This window comes from Lepidothrix coronata, unplaced genomic scaffold (assembly GCF_001604755.1).
Source record: "Lepidothrix coronata isolate B3197 unplaced genomic scaffold, Lepidothrix_coronata-1.0 Scaffold132, whole genome shotgun sequence".
Lineage (NCBI taxonomy): Eukaryota > Metazoa > Chordata > Aves > Passeriformes > Pipridae > Lepidothrix > Lepidothrix coronata.
In genome coordinates this window covers 1,379,841-1,400,757 of record NW_016690312.1, presented here as the reverse complement: position 1 = coordinate 1,400,757, position 20,917 = coordinate 1,379,841, and the positions used below count along the sequence as shown (strand labels likewise).

Here is a 20,917-nt window from a genome sequence, read left to right as displayed (position 1 = left end):
TAGGGGCAGCCACAGCTTCCCTGGGCAACCTGTGCCAGGGCCTCCCCACCCTCACAGGGAAGGATTACCTCCTAGTATCTAATCTAAACCTACTCTCTGCCACTTTGAAGCCATTCCCCCTTGTCCTGTCACTCCAGTTCCTGATGAACAATCCCCCTCCAGATCCCCTGTAGCCACTTCATATCCCAGAAGGTGCTGTGAGGTCCAACACAACCTTCTCTTTCCAGGCTGAACAGCCCCAACTCTCTCAGCCTGTCTCCCTGTGGGAGCTGCTCCATCCCTCTGATCAACTCCTCTGGACTCTCTCCAGCAGCTCCATGTCCATCCTGTGCTGTTCCCCAGGGCTGGAGCAGCTCTGCAGGGGGGTCTCACCTGAGGGGGCAGAGGGGCAGAATCCCCCCTGCCCTGCTGCCCACACTGGGGGATCAGCCCAGAAGACAATTAATATGCCCAACAGTGCTTTTGAACCAGCATTTCTGAGAAGGACAACTTGGAATTACAGGAAATATATAAGAATTCTAGCTAAGCAAAAAGAAGCTCCAGGTTAATTCCAGAGCATTCAGCACTAAGGACAGTGCAGACTCATTAATTTATATCCACTAAGAAAGTTCTCTCTTGCCCCCAGCTGATGGGGAGTTCTGTGTGTAAACTGTGTCACACTATCACTTAAACTATACATTATGTGCCATTTGATGTCCTTGCAAGATGGTGGGACATCAAAAAACCTGACACATTAAGCATAACAGTTTCTGATATCATACACAAATAGATATTATCCCCTACTTTCAACTACACACATCACATACTTAGTTCTGATTTGAAACAAAACTTCAGGATGTTCTGTAGAAAACATACTTGACGTGAAGCAAACACTTATTTTACTTTTAAATAGGGACATAACATCTGTGATGAAGGATCATAATCTTGGCTCAAAGATTTGCTTTTGACATTTGTATTTTCACAGGCAATTAAAATTTAATTTGGCCTATGATGAAAAACAAATCCTTTTATCCCATAGTTGCAGTCACAAGGGGAACATATTGCATTAGAAAGCAGCACTGTAGCTTAAGGTTTCATATTTGACATTTGTGACATCGTGGAAAAAAAAATAATAGACAGGAAAGTTTATGCACATACATATCATCCTTATACTTTCCCACTTATTAACTAAATTTGATGTCACTGGTATTTTAATCTACAGACTATCAATTCAGATTTTAAGCAGTGTTTAAAGTGAGGGCTACCTGTACATCTAGAAGTCTAGTGTCTTATCATATCAACTAAATGTAAAAAAATGTTGCTGGAGGCAGCGGATAAATGATAAATACAGAAGACAATATTTGTTCATGTTCTGAAAGATACTAAACAATAACATCTCTGCAGTTACTGTTCCTTATCCTTGCTCAACATTCTTCTATATTGGACAGGTTTAAATCTCTTTTTCTCCAGGTTAGAACTTACAAACCCACAAAAATAACACGAGGCAGTTGTTTCCTTTTTTGCTATGAGCCAGAACAGCACCAGAAACTTTCTAGAAATCAGCATCTCCAGCAATTCATGAGAAGAACAGCCAGTTTCATCTCCATGGAACTCTTCATTTTTATGATTCTGTGACACTCACAATCAACAGAGTGGACACACCAGAGAGCAACAACAGTCTGACTGAGGTTCATGTTAAAAACAGTGCTCCTCAAGTGGTCTAGAGAACAACACAGAAAAATGGGGGCTAAAATCTGGATATAGAAATACTATCAGTATTTACACCATAAGCCATTCCTAGTTTAAATAACTGGCATTTTCTTCTTTCTGTTGTTTATATTTTTAACAACCACTTACAAAAGAAACCTGCAGGTTTCAGACACATGCTCCAAGAAAAAAAAAAAAAAAATCAGTTATGGGTTGGACTATCCCCACACTCAAATCCCAGCTAAAACCTGCCACGGATTAGCATTCTGTGTTCTCCTGAAACCACTCACAATAACTCAGACTCATTTTCGGGGAGACAGAGTCCTCCAGTACTTCAGAATTGATCTGCTGCACCTTCCCCACCAATCCAAGCCTGATTCCCTGCCAGGGTACAGCCGTGTCTGGCACAAAGAAGGTAAAGAGTTGAGAGTGGATTAGCCTTCCAAAGGCACCTTTTTATTGGCTCTGCAGTTTGTTTGATGTTCCTTGTGAGTGGATCTCAATTAGGTCTGATTCTCTTGGGCTCTTCCAAATGTCAGCTCAGCACCCGGGTGGTCCTTTGACCGCTTTGTGGGGCCATCTCTGGAGCAGCTGATTTGCAGTGGGGCTGCAAGTCGTGTGTGCAACTCAGATCTGTGCACTTTATGTCCAGTGCACCCCAGGTTAATTAGAAATGTTAGCGAGTTTAATCACTCAGAACTCATTTGGTACCGATGTGGATGCCACCTGTAATTCCATATATAACCTATTGTAATTTAGCATTAATTAATGTCCATTTATACAACAGCATTGCCATAAATCTCAAGAGTGATGTACTCTGGGATAAAAGCACATTTAAAACGACAGGTCCAAACACAATCACTGCATTATTTTAAAATATAACTATTTGGGATATTTTTCTTACTATACCATATAAAAATGGTATAAAGTGATAATTGGCAAAGAATTTATTGAGCTCTGAAAAGGATATAAAATGTAAACAGTAATCTATTCTTATACATGGATGACAGGAGAGAATCATATCTGTTCTTATCACTCTGCTGCAATAGGCAAAGCAGCTAAATTCTCAATAATAATCATAGAGAAACAGCCACATTCATGTTAAAATAAAAGTATTTTTCCTTATGTAAAATGCTATTAGCCATATTTGAAGGCATTATATTCTGATATTTTTCCATTTCACTAAATGACAGCCATTAAATGCAATGGCAACTGCGTGACAGGGATATTTTTTTATTACTTCAAAAGGAAGAAAAGGATTAAAACGAGTTTATTCAAAAGTGTGATTTGTCAATTTTTTCTTATCAAGGGCTGTGTGGGACAGCTTTAAACCTAAACACTGTGATCTGACCTCCTATTTGAATAAGTTAATGTGATCCAGTGTTCTTAGAAAAGTAGTGAAACCTATCTTTTATATGCAGAAGTCCCAGGAGGAATCTGTGCTTTTACACAGTCAGCTGCAAGGTGCCATTTCCTTTTCATCGTTGCTGCTTTTATCATATTGTACTTCTTGACAGCTTAGAGGTTCTTTTTAGAATCTGGTGGATGAGGAACTATATAGAGACATTTTTTTCTATGAAGGATTTCTTTGCAGCCTCCAAGGCTTTACAGTCAAACAGAATTCCGCTGCCAGAAATCCCTCTCTCATATTCAAGAGGGACTAATCACCATATTTGATAGAGCAAGCATCTTACCTAAACATCAAATGGAACTATAAATTACAACCTTAGAGTATTAAAGAAGGATTTTACACACGCCAGGTTCTTGCATTATACATCCTAGGAACTGTAGTGAAAATCATTTCATATACGTACATCCATAGAGAGAGGCAACGTCTGGCTGGACAAAATACTGCTCATTAGGGATTTCCTTGGAAGGATTATCCTCCTTCCAGCAGCTGGTTCCCATAGGAGATCCTATACAGCACATAGCTGATTTTTTTCAGTGTTCTCTGCACATATTTTCCCAACTGCTTACGCTAATTTACATTTGAAAGCATCTATATAAAAAGCCGGGGTAATTTAAAGACCGGTACATTAATCAGAAAAATTCAATCCAAAAGTATACATGAGTTTAGTATCTTTTGTATACTCATATTTTAAAGCTCCTGCATCTCCTGCCTGACTTCTTGTAGAAGCTTATTCCTTTCAGAGTAGAAAATTCTCAAGGCTTCAAAACAGGAACTAAAAGTTATGCAAGCCAAAGTCCTCAGCCAACCTGGAGCAACTCTGTGGGCTTTGATAAACAAAGCCAATTTCTAGTGGCTGCAAATGTCATTCAGCTGAAAGCTCACAAATCAAATAATTACATAGACAAATATTGGAATTAGGCCCTAAAGAGCAACCTGAGACAGAAACCCTGGAAGTTTAGTCTCTCAAACCAAACTATTCACAGTTACGTGTAGAACTTTTTTATGTAATAGTTTTAACACTGCAAAATGTAAACTGTTTTTCAGTCTGTAAGCCAAGCAGGTATTTTGATACAGAAGCATGCTAGTAAAAAGAAGTACTACAATTATCTTAAGTAATACTAAAATTATCTCAAATAATTAAAAACTAGTGTGGAATTACAGCAGAAATCCACATGGGCCATATCTTTACCCATTTCTGCTGTTAATTTGCCATTACACATTGCAAAATTATTATGGTATCAACAACAGACACTCTCCTTGAACATCTTTCCTACTCAAGACTGAAAATTAATATTTTATACTCAGGTTCTATCTAAAAATATTGCTTATTTCTAAGTCTGGGATAGACATTTGGTAACTGAGAACAGTTCCACCAAATCCAGTTTCGCTAATCTGCTTTGAACCAGAGAAGAATTGCACAATTCTTAAGTTCTCCTATTAAAAATACGAAAGGGCATAGAAATGATGAAAACACAAGCTTTAAGATCCACCATTATTACACATGGTAAGTGATTCCTTTTCTGTGTGAGTTCGCCTTGGTCCCACGTGCAAAGGGACATTTCAAACAATAAACTCACAGTCATTCCGAGGCAAACACTTCCAGCCATTCCAGCTCCTGCACTACAATCACGTTCCCACATCTCCCTGTGGGTTTGCTATGAAAACCAGACACGAAGGGGTCATGGAGTAAAGGCAGCCTTTGCCTAGGGATTGTCAGAGAAAAGCTTTCAAGCACACTTGGCTTTACCATTTGTCTCAATTCCTGACCACACTTTGTGTTTACAATAAAGCTGTTAACTTGCTGAAGCCTTTCTGACTAGTTTATACTGGCTGTTTTTTTCTGCATTTCATGTTTTTGGTTTGAACAACTCAGCAGCTGATCTCAGGTTTAATGCATGCAGTGACATAAAACAACATAATCAGACTGAGATAACAAAAAACATGATCCAAGCACATGAATTCTTTGCTAACCAAAAGTAAACCATAGATTAGTGGAGACATCCAATTAAATAGCCTTACTGAACATTTAAAAAATTAAAAAGCTTAAAATATACAGTCATCTGACAAGAGATACAGTAACTAATTGATGCAAAGGGGAATTTCATAGACTTTTTTTAGCAGGTAATTTAAAGCAGAAAGAAACTTACTGCCAATTTTTTCCTAGTGGACACCTATTCTTATCCTTTACTCTGTACTTGAACAAGAAAAATATCTTGATCAACTAGAGGAAAATACCTTCCAGCTGTCAAAGCTTTGCATGGATTTGGAGGCTTGTGTTTTCCACTGCCAAAGAGATGCCCATGTATGTGCACCTACACAAGTACAGGGGCAGGATGAAGCTGTTCCTTAGGGTTCCCTTCTTAAGTGATTCTGCCAGTGAAAAGTCAAGTAATATTTTACAGATTACTACACCACACAGTACCAATGAGGTTGATCAGAGGGATGGAGCAGCTTTGCTCTGAGGAAAGGCTGAGAGAGTTGGGATTGTTCAGCCTGGAGAAGGGAAGCTTTGGGATGATCTGATTGTGGCCTGAAGGAAGCCTGCAGGAAAGATGGAGAAAGACTTTGGACAAGGGCCTGGAGTGACAGGACAAGGGGGAATGGCTTCAAAGTGGCAGAGAGTAGGTTTAGATCAGACACTAGGAGGTAATCCCTCCCTGTGAGGGTGGGGAGGCCCTGGCCCAGGTTGCCCAGGGAAGCTGTGGCTGCCCCATCCCTGGAAGTGTCCAAGGCCAGGTTGGACGGGGCTTGGAGCAACCTGGGCTGGTGGAAGGTGTCCCTGCCCAAGGCAGGGGGTGGAACAAGATGAGCTTCAAGGTCCCCTTCAACCCAAACCATACTATGATATTATGATCATAATTTTTTTGTGTGTAACATGTAATTTTACCATTATCAATATAACACACCTTAAACTACAAATTAGTTTTCCCATACTAAAAAAGGACAGCAGCTTACACTGATGTTTCCATCATTGAAAAGTACTCCTGCTACTGAAATGTTTTTTTGTACAACATAGAAAGTCTGTATTTGAGCAGTTACCAATCACTGTAGGGACATAACACAGTGGTTTTACACAGGTTATTGTCTTCAGTATCAAAAAGCGATGCCAATAATAAGCAATTTAATTGAGGTATTAATATTCTAAGTACTTGTTTATGATATAGAAAATGAGACAATGTAAGTTCTGTAAATACAGTTCAATATTATTAAAGATGAAAATAAAAGCTGGGAAATGACTTAAAAACTGAATGATGTTGACAGTGACCTTTATATCCATAAGATAACTACAAAATAAATCACATTTTTCCATAAGAATAGCCTTAATTATTAAAATTAATTCATTTATTTCACAAGAACACCTATTTTTCAAGTAAATGTGTATTTCATTCCGAATTCTTTTATCAAAAATTCACATAGATCACTATATATTCTACTCAAAGCAATCTTATTGAACAATATTTGCATCAGTTGTTACCTAAAAGAGTCAAAATTTTTAGGTTCATTTTAGTCAAACAGCATCAACCCAGTCAGACCTGTCAGGTTTGACAGCTTTACAGTTTAAGTGAGTAAGATGAACTACTTACTCGTTGACTACATCATTTCTAATGCCAATCTGTGTATATGTTTAGACTTGGCAATTCAGAATGACGGCAGTGCAGCCTGTCCAGAACTAATTGCTGCAAATGTGCCAGATGTTCTAAAAAATCTGGGCATATTCCTATTCAGGGAAAATGAAGCAATAATGCAAGAATGCAGGAGTGTGTGATTTAATGGATTATATCTCTCTATATAGAGAGATATATAGATATATATGTAGATAGATATACTCTAACAAGACTGGACTATAAATTCCAGGGTTTTCTCAAAGGGCACCAAACCCATGGTTAAAAATACAACCAGTGTCCATGTGTGCACATTCTGGGTGGCAGTAGTAGGGTTGCTCTATTTTTTATTATAGCCAAGAGCACATATATTAAATGAGAAAAAAATTATAACACTCTACAGTCCTTAAGAAATCCCACTGTAACAGGCATATTCAAGTTAGAAATAGGATCTGAAGCTACTCAAGTGCCATCTGAATTCAAGCACCGTGACCTCAATAATAACTACAGACACACAGCTGAGGGCTGAACTAAGTTTTGTTTCCCCATAAGCTTTGTCACATAAAACACATCAGGAGCCCATGAAAAGCTGTGAAATACACCCAATATGTGTTAGCATCTTAATATTTCTAATGAAGGCAAGAAGTGCTGTTTTAATTTACTGCCATTTACCTAAGTAGAGTGCACATGCTGCCTTGGCATGTCACTGAATTCTGAGGGATGAAATTCATACAGGTGTGTTTTATGCCATTTCCTTCCAGTGTTTAAAGGAAAGAAATGACCAATTGCACAGGCATAAGTTCTGTCATAAAACACTGAGTGGAAACTGTGCTTTAGGTTAAATCACAATTAACTCCCAAGCCAACAGAAGTTTGGTTTTGCTTCCCTTGTCTTCAGTTATCACATGATTAATCACCACCAGTCTTACAGACATTTATGCTCAAACGTTCCTCCACTGCTGTTTTTGATGCAAAGCTAAGGATGAGGGCCAGAAACAACAAAAAATACTGTCTACAGGATATTATTGGCTCAAGTCAGCCAACACAACCACAGGCACCTGCAGGCCAGGGTTGATTTTAGAGACAGGCTTTTTTTATCATAGTTATTAAATGCTTCCAAACCTCAGTCTGGTGCAGCTGTTCTATTATTTTTTGGAATACCAACATGTACATGCAAAATATTTACCAACCATTATCACAGAACCTTTGCATCAGTTGCCTTTCAGGGTCTGAACCCACACAAGTGGCAAGACAAATATTCATTTAGCACTCACAGTTTAGCATTTAATCAGATGCTTTAAACTCATTTTTTTGCAACATTCAGGGGGTATGTGTCACCTTCAGGTACAGAATACCAGATAACTTCCAACACCTTTTTTCAAGCCCATAGTTGCTTTACAGAATAATATTAAAACTTTATTTTGTCCATAGAGAGTAAATTGCTTGTGAAAATAAAACTAACTCTTCAAAGCTAAAGAGTCTGTTAATTCTTACTGCAGGGACAGAAAGCACAGTGTCAACATCATTTTAAAGGTATTCCTCCAGGAACTATGAAATATATGAAAAAAATTGAGAGCAAATCTGTCAAATATCTACATTTCACAGGGCTAAAAAATCTGGTCTGTAAAACGCCAGCAACAGGTCGTGCTTGAAACTGATGTTGACCTGCACCTAAATTTGGTCAAAGTGTTCCAAAAAAATCCTAATTTGAACATAAACACACCTAAATTCATATAATATACAAGATAAAGTTCAATAAGCCCTTCACAAGCTTTTAGTGTCCCTCAATTTTTGATACAAGCCACATTTTTTCCAAGAATATATCAACTATTCCATGCCTTTAATGATATCTAAATATTTCCCTTTCACCACCAGTGAATTAGGTGGTTCTAATAAAAGGAAGGGCATAAACGCTGATATCTCTGTTGTTTGGGGCAGAGAATTACGATAGTACATCAATAAATAAGTTATGAATAAAATACACAGAAATCAAAAAATACACAGAAATCAGAAATTGGCTTTTACTTCTCTGATCAAGTCCTTCAGTGTTTCCCTCGCTGTTACTTTATTTAAAAAGTATTTTTAGCGTTTCACTCTTCAGAACTGCCTAAAATACAGAAATTATGACACCAACACCAATTAAACAGGGAAAACCAGTTTCTGGAATTGCTACTGTGTATTAAAACAGGTATTATCTGAAGGACAAGGGCAGTAGGCAAAGCACCATTGGATGAAGTGATTTCCAGTGCTGTGGTTCCCACACTGCCTGTGGGTTTGTTCTGAGCAAGGAAGAAATTCCCAAAACACACAGTAACTCCTGCAAACTTTTCTGACAGGCAGGAACAGTATACAAACATCAAACTGAAGGCTACACAAACTCGACAAGATTCCACAAGATCACCCATGTATTGGCAAAGGCCAAGCAGCCAGTGAGATTATTTGGGAAGATTTCATTATGGAAGAGGAGATGAAGTACTCAGGTGTCTTCTGGCAATGCCATCAGTTATATGCCAACTTTCCCTTGAAATCAAAGCCATGGGTTCAAATCCTCCAGGGTTCCCTAAGCAGGGAAGTTGGACAAAGCTCTCAGGCACATGGTGGGGTTCTTGGAATTGTTCTGTGCAGGATCAGGAGTTCAACTTGATCCTTGTGGGCCTTTTCTAACTCCATATGTTCTACGATTCTATGAAATGAGGGGAAAAGTATGGGGAAGGCCATACTTAAGGACAAGGGAGAATGAAGACTGAGGTTCTGGGTAGTCAGTTTTATCTCAAACAAAAATACCTACAAGCACGTGTTACCATGAAAAGGACTTGGCTTGGGATTCACAAGACAATGCCAAGGACAAGTAAATGTCTCCCCTGTAAAGGGGCAGGACATGCAGTATAACAGATCTCAGATCCAAAGGTGGCGTTATAAAGGATTATTTCATTAAATTATTTTTCAGCATAGAAAACAAGCTTATAATTTGTATGTGGTTTTTATACTTTATCCTAAAAATAACTTCACTCAGGCATCGATTCAGCGCTTCAGTGACTGATGAGAGAAATCAACTTCTTCACAAAAAATACTGCAGAGAAATTTGGCATTTTAAAAACATTACTAATTTTACTTTTCAGCTGAAACATAACATTAATAAGACTGCAGTCAAAGGCTAAGAACATATGTTATTTGATGTTTTAGATGAATCATGCTATGCAGGAGATGTTCCCCAGCCTCATTTTTAAGAGGATCATCAGTGTGAAAGCTCTTAATACACTGCTTTATTCTGTCAAGACTTCTAATACCTCCAGCCAGACTGCCTGATATGCCTCAAGGTACATCTCCCTTGTTCTCACACCATCCAACACGGACAGCATCGTAATGAGTGCCTGGAAAACTGACACCTCCATAAGGTGCTCCCTGAGAAACATTTCTCTAAAGTCTGATTATCCCAGGACCCAGGCCCAGCCATCACAGTTAATGATGGCAGCTGGCACAGCACAGTGCCCCGGGCATTCCTCTGCAAGGTCATTCTGCAGCATTTTTATTTCACATCCATGTTTATCATAGCCTTTAAGCACAAATGCAATTGCTTTCCGGTGTGCCCAGACACGTGTGGCTCCTAAGTCACTAAAAACATGAAGTCACAAACCACAGCAGTCCTCACACCCACAAGCAATGCTTCTGTTCCTCTCTTAAAATTAAAATATCACTTTTAGCGTTTTGTTTTTATGTTACCTAAGCAAAGATCACTCAAAACTTCACCTCCCTAAAAGGAGTAGTTCCCAACCCTAAGAATAAGGATCTCCAGCCTGACAGGTAAACAGCAGGTTTGGGGGGGGGGCTACAGTGGTGGCTTCTCTGCCAAGATGCCAAAAGCTTCTCCCATGTCCAGTAGAGCCAATCCCAGCCAGCTCCAGGACAGACCCACCACTGGCCAAGCTGAGTCCAACCATGACAGTGGCAGCATCTCTGGGGCAAAGTATTTAAGAAGGGAGAAAAAACCCTGCACAATTGCAGCTGGGAGCGAGCAGTGAGGATAGGTGTGAGAGGAACAGCTCTGCAGACCCCGGGGCAGTGCAGCAGGAGGGGCTCCAGGACAGGGGCTGAGGTGCAGCCCCTGGGGAGGCAGCTGTGCCCTGCAGCACATGGGGGTCCTGATGGATCAGAGACCCCCTGCAGCCCTGGAGGAGCCCACACTGGAGCAGGGGGTGCCCAAGGGAGACTGTGACTCTGTGAGCATCCCACACTGCATCAGGCTCCTGGTAAGACCTGTGGAGCCATGGGAAGAGGAGTCCTCTCTGGAACAGGTTTGGTGGCAGGACTAGTGGCCCTATTGGAGCAGCCTGTTCCTGAAGAGCTGACCCCATGGAAAGGGCCCACACTGGAGCAGCTTGTGAGGAACTGCAGCCTGTGGGAAGGACTCACTTTGGAGAAGTTCGTGGAGAACTGTCTCCCCTGGGAGGGACCATTCACTGGAGCAGGGAAAGGACTCATCTCTCTGAGGAGGAAGGAGTGGCAGAGACAACCCATGGTGACCTGACCACAACCCCCAACACCCACATTCCTGCATAGCTGGACCACAAACGAAGAACTGTGGGACTTGGAGGCCCACCTGTGATCCAAGGCTCATATCCATAAAGACTTGCAATAATACAGTTTGGAGAAGTGGGGAGAGAGATGGAAGTGGAGTCACAGTGAGCAGACAGCCAGGACAGTGAAAGTAATGGATAACAGCAACAGCTCCAGTGAGGAATGAGCCATGGAACTGCACCAGGACAGCACACCCTGCACTACTGCATCATGTCTTGTGAAGAGGAAGTACAGGCTTCTCCATCCCCAACTATTCAAGGAAACAACTAACATTGCACAAAGCAAAGCCCTGCGTGTTTTCAGAAGCAAATGCAAATTCAAGAAGGAGGGCAGGGAAGAAGAGGACTCTCTTTTCTTTTGCTTTTTTGCTGTTATTTGGATTATGTTCCTGTAACATTTTTAAGGTGTTCAAAGACTTGTGGTGAATAACATACTTCCTGGTCACTTGTCTGTCTAGCAAGACCTCTTTTTTCTAAGATTCATGCTGACTGTCTAATAAGAGTGGTCTGAATGTCCTCATAAAACTAAAAAATAGACAAGATAAGGTCTATTTCTTTTTAGAAGAACCACAGTACATTTCTCTTTTAAGTCCTATTTCTGTTTATCCAAGCCTTCCAGAGCAAAACTCATCCCAAACAAACAGCCACAGCAGCCAATTGCAAGGATTTCAATCAGCACAAATGTTTAACAACATGTACTTGCTGCCCCTGGGGCCTTCAGTAAATAGTACAGTGAAATATGTCCCCTCTAAACCAGGAGAGACTTAAAAATACTTCTCAGAAGAAAACAAGATAAAGCACGGATACAAGTCCTACAAAAGAACTTTAAGCTATTTTGTTCAAACCACAGGAAATCATCAAGATGAAGAGAGAAGGACGTCATTCTCTGGATGCACAATCTCACTGATTGGTTTATGTGTGTCAAAGCAGCACCGAGAAGAAACAGCACAGAAACCACTGTTTCAACTTCCACACGTGTCCTTGTGCTCTGTGGAAGGATGAGGAGGTTCACAGTCATGCCAGCACCATGAATGTGCGAGAAAAACAGCCACAGACATTGCTAATGAAACTAAAAAACAGTCAAGTCAGAGGTTGTGTTTGGTCTCTCACTGGTAGCACAGCAAGGTCATTAGAGAAAGCAATATCAAAGCATTTATCTCGCTATTACTTGGACACTTTTCCCCCACACCATCCCTCAGAAGTGTTCTGTTAATTGTCAGCCACTCTGTTTACTCTCAGTTTCAATCTCTTTCTCCCCATACGACAATTTCTGGAAAATATTTCCTTTTTCACTTCTGAGAGCTGTGGAAGCAACCAATCTGCTGCCACGCCTGCTTAAGGATCAGAGTCCAGTGACCAACAATGAGTTCAGATGCACTGTGACAGAGAACTTAATCCTCAGGAAAGTACAAAAATATGAAAAGAAAAAGGCTTCTGGACATTTGCTTTAGAGGATGGTGAGAGAAGTTTAACTTTTTTTAAACTGTTCTTATATGACTCCCACTCCTTCTCCTCTTAGGGGGTTAAGCTGGTTCTATTTAAGTCCTATTTTTCATATTTCATGCAACATGGGCCCAAATTTCTGAGAAAACTGCCCAGTTGTGTCTACTATGAGAAGGAACATAAGCCATGCAAAATAGCAAGTGTATGCAAAGGGAATATTGTTAAAACAGGAGAGTTAACAGCTTAAGGGTTCAAAGGGGAAATGCCAACATCAAAAGCTAGAAAACACTTAAGGGGATTGCACAGGGTGTGAAGAAAACAACACCCTTTATGCACTAACCATTATTTTAACTTTTATGGTGCATATTTTCAGCTCAGAGTCTCTCCAGCAGCAACAGAAACAAATGACAAAATGAGGGGGAAAAAAGGAAAGCTCCAATTGTAGCTCTGTTCCTTCCTACCAAAAGAAGGTCACAGAAATGAAGGCAGAACTGTGGTGGTAAATAAATGACACTAAAGTGCTACACATGCACAGAAATACACATTCAGCTGAGTCACTCCAGCAGGATGAGAACATGGGAAGGTGGCACAGCCAAATATTGCCAAGAGCACGTATTGTATTATTACATATATTGTATTTTTACATTATTAGTGTATTATAATTAACACATTAATGTTGATTATTTAGATAACAAAGAAAACAGAGCCACTACCACTGCCAGGTTCTTCACCCCCTAAAGCTCCGTGACTGAGTTACAATGGAGTCAAAGTAGTTCTTGTGTTCGAGTGTGAGGAAATACAGTAATTTATCCTCTAAGAATTTGTCACTTCTTTTTAACATATATTTTTAAAACAGGCTACTTTAACCCCTAACTGCCCAGATTTGCAGACTGCAGTGTCACTGTGGTTTGTGCACTGTCAAAGTCTACTGCTGTTATCACAAATATTTCAGCAGAAGATACAAACACGTAGCAGTAAAACACCAAAGTAATGCTGGGCAAGACTTGGTGCAAGCTGTGAAGAAAAGGGTCTAGAGGGTCTGCTTCCAGGGATAGCAGGGAGTTTTTCCTGTATGAACAGGGTTGTTTCATTTGGGCATTCCTACCCCAGGATTTCTGAGAGCAGATGGCAAAAGCCAGTACTTTTTTAGTCCTGCAAAATAACTGAAGCCTGATGCGCAAAGAAAACAGGAGAATGCCTAAATTCTAAATTGTTTGACTGACAATTTGGAAAGCCCAATATCCCCAATCAATTAGTACAAATATAGTGGAATAATAATGAGGGACAACATGAAAAAAATTAAATAGCACCCTCACTGCCTCCAGCACTGGGGGGTAACTGCCATTGGTAATATAGACATTCAGACAGAAATGAATTAAAAAAGGAAAATAAATTGAGGTCAAGAAATGCTGTGCATTTCCTAAGTATTGAACTGCAAATGCTGCAATTTTTAGCTACCAAAACTTCTAAGGCTCTTCCCTCTGAGGCTGTGTTTCATAATGCAAAGTTGGTTTGCCAGGAAAAAAATATGATGTTGTATTAAATACAGGCAAAAGTTCACCACTAAGGGAAATGCCATATTTTAGACTATATGTCATTATGTATATTTTTAATTACATATCCAGTTGTGCATTACATTACAGGAATGCAAGTGAAAACACACAGGTTGCCTCCCTCCACAATCCAGACTCACTGGTTCATTGAAAAACACAATCCCTGGGTTGGGTTTACCTGTCAATTAAGGGTAGAGAGGCCAAAAAGACCTGTAAGAAATGACTAACACCTAAAACTTCCTGACCTGGGTCACTTTAGTGAACTGAAAGGACTGTGGTTTTGTACAAGTAGCTGATCTACAATCCTGGGATCATTGATAACTTCCTCCCTCACCATCTATTAATGTGAGAATAAGAAAATGAAGAACACCTTTTTCTCTCTGCTTAACAGACACATCTCACTGCCTTTAACAGAACAGAAAAAGCAGAACTTGCACTGCATTAACAAAGTGCTTAAAAGATGCATTTGAAACATGAAAACTAAGAAATAAAGATGTTTTCATCCTTGCTGATGTCAGGCTATGTTTTTTTTCAATAGTAACAGACTAATTCTAACCAATGATTAGGATATTAAAACTTTTGAAAGGTACAATAAAAAAGAAAAAAATATAGTCAGTAAGTATAGCTTCCAAGTGCACATGTACAGGGAATAAAAAGTTTGAATAGTGATAATGATAATAATTAGTGCATTTAAAGATCTAGTCAAAGGATATTACATTTTTTCTTCTTCGAAAAAAAATCTTGTATTAATTATCCACCTGCCTTTCATTGTATGAAAGCAGCCTACAAACATTGTAAAAACATTTATATGAACTAATAAAACATTAAATGTTTAAATTGCCTCTTTTTAATTGTGCAGCCTGTATTTCCCTTAAATTTATTTATAATGGACCTCAATCCTCTGTGAGTGTTACAAAGAAAAATTTAGTCATCATTTCTTATTTTAATGTCATATACTTTTATTTGTGAACATTTGCTGGGATTGGGTTTTAATCAATAACCAACTGCTGGGTTAAGTTAAAGTAACAAATTTACAGTGAATATATGATAATACCTGTCCCAACCAAATAACTCACACCACCTCTTATAAAGAAAATAAATCTAGGTGACATACAGATAAATTCCTCAGAATTATTTGAGCTGAGGCAATGTTCAGGATCCATTTTAGCACAAGTCAAAATAGTTTCTATTACTAGAAATTACACACAGAAACAGCCCTGAGCTTTGATGAACACAAGTATTTTGATTTTTCAGTTTTAAAAGGTTTCCTGGTATTCAAGGCCAGGTCGGACAGGGCTTGGAGCAACCAAGGTGTCCCTGCCCCTGGCAGGGGGTGGAATGAGATGATCTTTAAGGGCCCTTCCAACCCAAACCATTCTGGGATTTCTCCAGGCTGCAGAGGATTTCTCTCCTTTTTAGACTTATGCTCAAACCTTACACTAAGTATCCAAAATAGTATATCAAAATAATACATTAAAATAAATCTCTTATTTCATCAGCGATGGAATTTTGCATAACCAGGTACAGAGGCAATAAAATGGCACTTCCACTGACATCACAACCCCTCAGGCTCCTGGAATGACATGGAATGACAGCTCTGGAGCTATTACCACATCAGTGGGAGCGTGAGAAACACTTCATTGGCACTGTAACAGCTCCAGTGCCTGGAAAGTGAGAGTAATGACTCCTCTGGGGCTGTTATTGTGTCATAGAAAATATTAATGAGACCTTTCATTGATGTTATAACAGCTCTTGTACCAGGATCGTAAGTAAAACCCCAGAAATTTGTCAATAAAAATTATCAAGCTTGGGAGGAAAAAAAAAAAAGTTACGGTGCTCAAGGAAACCAGAAACATTCAGGAGACGTGTTTGTTTCAGCTTCACTGAAACACGTTTCTGCACAAACATACTGCTAAAACCAACGAGCACATCCAGCTCCTCACAGGAAAAGCATCAGCAGGCATAGGTGAAAATAGTGCCAAGAACTGCTCCCCATCCTTAAAACCAGAATGGAGGTACTGGCCCTTTATGACTTGTACTTATAATGAACTTTTCCTTTAAGGTATATCTGTGAAGAATAAGTGTTTTTATTAGTGCTTCCTAACTTCAAGAAAAGTAATTTATGATTAAGAGTCAAAATAAGTGATTTTCAGTCTGGGGGATTTCGTTATTTACTTTAACTCTTTGGCAAATGTTTGTTTTAAAAATGTAAGTTCTGCAGTCCTAATCCTTAAAAAAATAATGCTCATGGGAAAAGTGCTAATGTACTGAATTTATTATCTGAAGTCACAAACTAATTGTCAATCCATGTGTGATTTGTTAAACTAAAATAAAACAAATTAGATTCCCCCAGTTACATATAACTGACAGAAATTTAGAATTACAATAATACTATAAACCACAAACAAGGGCCTTATTTCTTTGTGGTAAATCTAAAAAAAATAACTTCATATTTTGCTCTTTGCAGCCACTTCATGGGTTCAATTTTTTCTATTAAGAAAATCCCCTTGAATAGATTCTGCAAGGACTGCTTTTGTGTGTTGTCCAGGACTGCGTGGATCCCGGACCTACTGCTGAAGGCCCATGTTCTATAACCTAGAAAGCCACCAGGAAAAGTTTAGGAAAACTTAATTAATAAATAAATGAATAAACACAAGCCAAAGCAGTAATGGCAACACTCTGCTAATTAAAAACAGGGGGGAAGGTCTCACAGACAGACATTGGGACGATGCAATATTGACAAACCAACCTCCCCACATGTCCCAAGCTGGGGAGAGTGAGGTAGGGACTGCAGAAGACCCAGAAATAAATCTATCAAGACATATCTTTTCCCCTACAGCAGAATTGTTCCTGCAACAGAAGCTCAGGAAATGAAAGAAAAAAAAAAAACACACCAAAAGTCAACTAACCCAACAAAAACCTCCCCTAGTACTAAAGGGATTCACAGCAAAGATTAGATCAGGAGCCTATTAAGTCCTTGCTCTTATCAAGAAGTTTCACTTCTGGTACCAGGTGGGGTCAAGATGATTCAGGAAAAAAAATGAGAAAAGGGAAATCAATTTTTGTTTGTGGAAACAAGGACTATTTGAGATGCTGAACATGTGCATTGCTCTGAAACTCATTAGGTACAAGAATACACATATTGAGTAAATCTGATGAGAGCTGAAAGGAAAGAGGAACCCAGAGTTCCTAAACAGGTGTAAAAAAAAAAAAAAAACCAAAACCAAAAACAAATAACATGAGAAAACAAACATTTCCCAACATTGTCAGAGGGGATGTGGAAAAGAAGAGCTGCAGCTGACCAGTTCCAGGCATCCTTAATGCACATTTACAGGCAGGAGACCAAACAAAATACACAATTGTATGTTTTTCAGTATCTCTGTGACAAATATTTTAGTGCAGCTTCTATTACTGATGAAAGAGAGTTACTGAGTGTTTACACTGATGGACCAAGTGAAAAGCTGCTGAAAAACCCATCACCAGTTCAGTAAAGCACATGGGTTCTGTGAAGAATTTAAACATATGCTTGACTTTAACAGTCCCTAAAGTTGACAGAAACCACCATGACTTCAGCAGGCAACAAAAGCAAAAAACAAGTTCCCTGACAGGGAAGGACCAGGAGCTTTATCTGCAACAAATGCCAACTTCAGCACAGACAAGGCTGAATTTTAACACCTGCCCAAAGCACACAGACACAGCTAATAAAGTCAGCTTTAAAATGCACAGTCAACTACAAACACAGCAGGAACAGTCTTTGAAAAGTGTGTTTAAACACCATGGTAAGATCACTTGGAAGCATAACTTTTCCAACACCAGCTCAGTCAGGACAGGCGCACAGCAGCGCTTCTCCAAGGAGGGAACATGGTGTTACCAGGGGCAAGGCAGGGCCAGCACTGCCACAGTCAGGAATTTCCATGGCATCAACCACAAGGGACACCTCCTTCCCCCAAAAAACCCAACCAAAGAAACCCCAGACCTCATCACCAGACCAGTGAAGAGCTAAATCAAGGTGTGCTTCCCCCCCTGGGGGGGGCCTGGAGCCATCCCCGTCACTGACCTGCAGTCTGGACACGCATTCCCAGGACAAGGTGCTGAGATGAGCTGAGGGACCTCCTGCCCACCCCAGCCTGTACCTTCCAGAAGGTTCCAGAGAGAGCTCTGTGAGGTAACTGCTCCAACTGCACCAGCACCACAGGAGGGGGTCACCAAGGGGGTTTTCTCCCCCTTTCCTGAGCTGTTTTAAACAGTGGCCAGGAAATGCAGCAGCTTTGTCTCCCCCCCTCAGGCAGGTGCCCACCCAGGGCAGCTCTTTGTGCCGTGGCTCTCACACCTCTGCCAAGGTTACACAGCCCACAACCTTCCTGGCTGAAGGTATTTCCTCACTTTCCCAGGAGAAACTGCTGAGAGAAAACATCCCCAGGTGCTCCAGATAAGTGCAGAGTGCAATCTGGCAGGGATGGGATGCACCTGTCCCTGTGAGAGTGATGTGCTGCTGTTTTGTGGGAGGCAGGTGCTTCTCGTCCTGCTGCTTGTTAATATTTAAAGTTAGAGCTCTGCTTTGGGGTGTAATCTGTACCTGGGAGTGATTGGAAATCTTGCTGGGTCAAGTGTTTTGTGTTTAATAAAACTCTGGATGTGGATTTATAGACAGGTGTTTCTTTTTTCTAGGGAAAAAAAAAAAAAAGAAAGATCTCAAAACCTAAATTTTTCACTAGAAAAGTTGGACTTTCACAGTAAATACGAAGCCTGTTGGGGACTTGCCCTCCTTAAGTATGAAATTATACACTTTCAAAAGCTCAGGAGCTGTCTGAAAATAGAGAAGTTGTTCTCTGTCAGATCCATGGGAAAAGCCAGTGATATTTAATGGTTTAATGCATTGGCTACTTGAAAATTAGTAAATTGGGAACGAGATCATTGTTTTTATTACTGCTATGGTTAATGTTGATGGAATAGAAAGGTTATATTTCTTTTAATGCTGGATTCTTGAATATGCATTGGCTGCTGCCTGTGGAATACAGTTTTATTCTATATTGTTTAGTGTCATAAACAAGGAACTTCACCACCACTGCTCTGCTTTGTATAAATTTTAACTCAACACTCCACACCAGGGCATTACAACCTACCAGATGTGTGTTATATTTGTTAGTGTATGCCTGGTGTAATATTTAAGTTGTCTTTAGATGTGAGTTTTAAGTCGGTGATTATTATTATTTTTATTATTATTATTTTATTACAAACCTGGCCATAGCTCAGTGGGTTGTACATATAACAAGTGTTATCTTAAGGAAAGAGCCAGGATAGTAATGCAATTGTGTGGTGACAGTGAACTCAGCATGTTGTACTAATAACATTTAGTGAATGGCATACCTATAAATCTTTTAGGGATATAGGTCCTGTATTGCAGAAGGTGATATATACAGTTGAAATTACACACTGGTAAAAATTTCCAACTTGAAATGTCTCAGTTTCATGTTACAGCACTGCCTGTTTGTCCTGCATCCCTGCTAACACACAGAATATTGCACCTTGTGAAGTTTTAAATAAAAACTCTTGCTTGTAGCTTTGTAGCTTTCATTCATCTATTTACTACTAGTAAAATATTTAAAATGAAAAAACTTCTTATTAATTTGCTTAGGTAATTAGAACAAGAATCTGATGAAAGATTTGATTATTTCTTCATATCATTCCCATCTGATACTTTTATCCTGCACTAGTTTCTTGCAGAGTTTTGATTTTGATTTTAGATTTTAGGCTTAGATGGCAACACCTGCATCCTGTTAATTCAGGGCAGCTCCTTCCTGCTCTTGCAGCAGTTCTTTCCTGACTGTTTATGAATGTACACACATATTAATTTCAGGCACAAAACAAGCTTGTACACAGTAAGTTAAGCAGGAAAATGATGCAAACACTGGCAGGTTTAGAACTGTCATTCCTTTCTCTGCTGTGCCGTGATGAAGACGTGTAATCTCTGCAGCAAAAGTCTGCGAGGCTCTGCCAGCTGGCTGCCTGCCCCAGCTCCAGGGAATCCAGGGAATAGGAATAAATGAAGCCCAAGCAAATGGCCACCATCTGGGTAAAGCTCAAGTGAGCTTGTCTGGACAAGGCTCCAGGGTCGTGTCGATGAAAAGGACTTTAATGTTAAGATGCATCTGTGAAGGTACAATTGCTCCTTCTGTGAGTCTGGCTGGGCTCAGTGCAGGTGCAGGGAGTTGGCAGGAGCTATAAACGACCTATAATTTAGAGGTGTTTAAAGGTACACGCTGCTGAGGTGTGTAAACAGACACCTCTGATGCCCATCTATCAAAACAGCCTTGAAAACAGAAAGACAGCCTTAAAAAGGAGTGAAAAGTGCCTGGAGTAGCCACATAAGTAATCCCTTCTAGAGGGCTTATTCAGACCTGTTGATTCTCTATTATTTTTCCCAGTACAAACACCAATGCTTTGCTGCAGTTAATCACTTGTACGTTTGTAGGACTTTTAGATTTTTGAATGCAAGCCACAAATTTTGCACTTACAATACCTGCTGAGAAGCATCTGTAGTTTTAGCAGCTGCAATGTAATGCATCATCAAAGGTCTCTTATTTTGAAATCTTGATTCCAGACTTAGTTTTTCTTCTTCTGATTGTTGTTACACAGTATTTCAACCATT

General features: G+C 39.8%; 2 long non-coding RNA genes across 3 annotated transcripts in view; one reads left to right on the top strand and one right to left on the bottom strand.

The window, feature by feature from the left end:
* The window catches only part of LOC108503164, a 93,624-nt gene extending 75,206 nt beyond the window's left edge, over positions 1-18,418 (bottom strand). For both annotated transcript variants that reach the window (XR_001876743.1, XR_001876744.1), the window contains exon 1: positions 18,326-18,418. This is a non-coding gene — a long non-coding RNA (uncharacterized LOC108503164). The remainder of the gene's footprint in view (positions 1-18,325) is intronic.
* LOC108503165 lies at positions 15,890-16,867 on the top strand. Its single transcript, XR_001876745.1, has 3 exons — positions 15,890-16,033; positions 16,147-16,283; positions 16,736-16,867. It is a non-coding gene; the product is annotated as an uncharacterized LOC108503165 (long non-coding RNA).
* Positions 18,419-20,917: the final 2,499 nt, after the last annotated feature.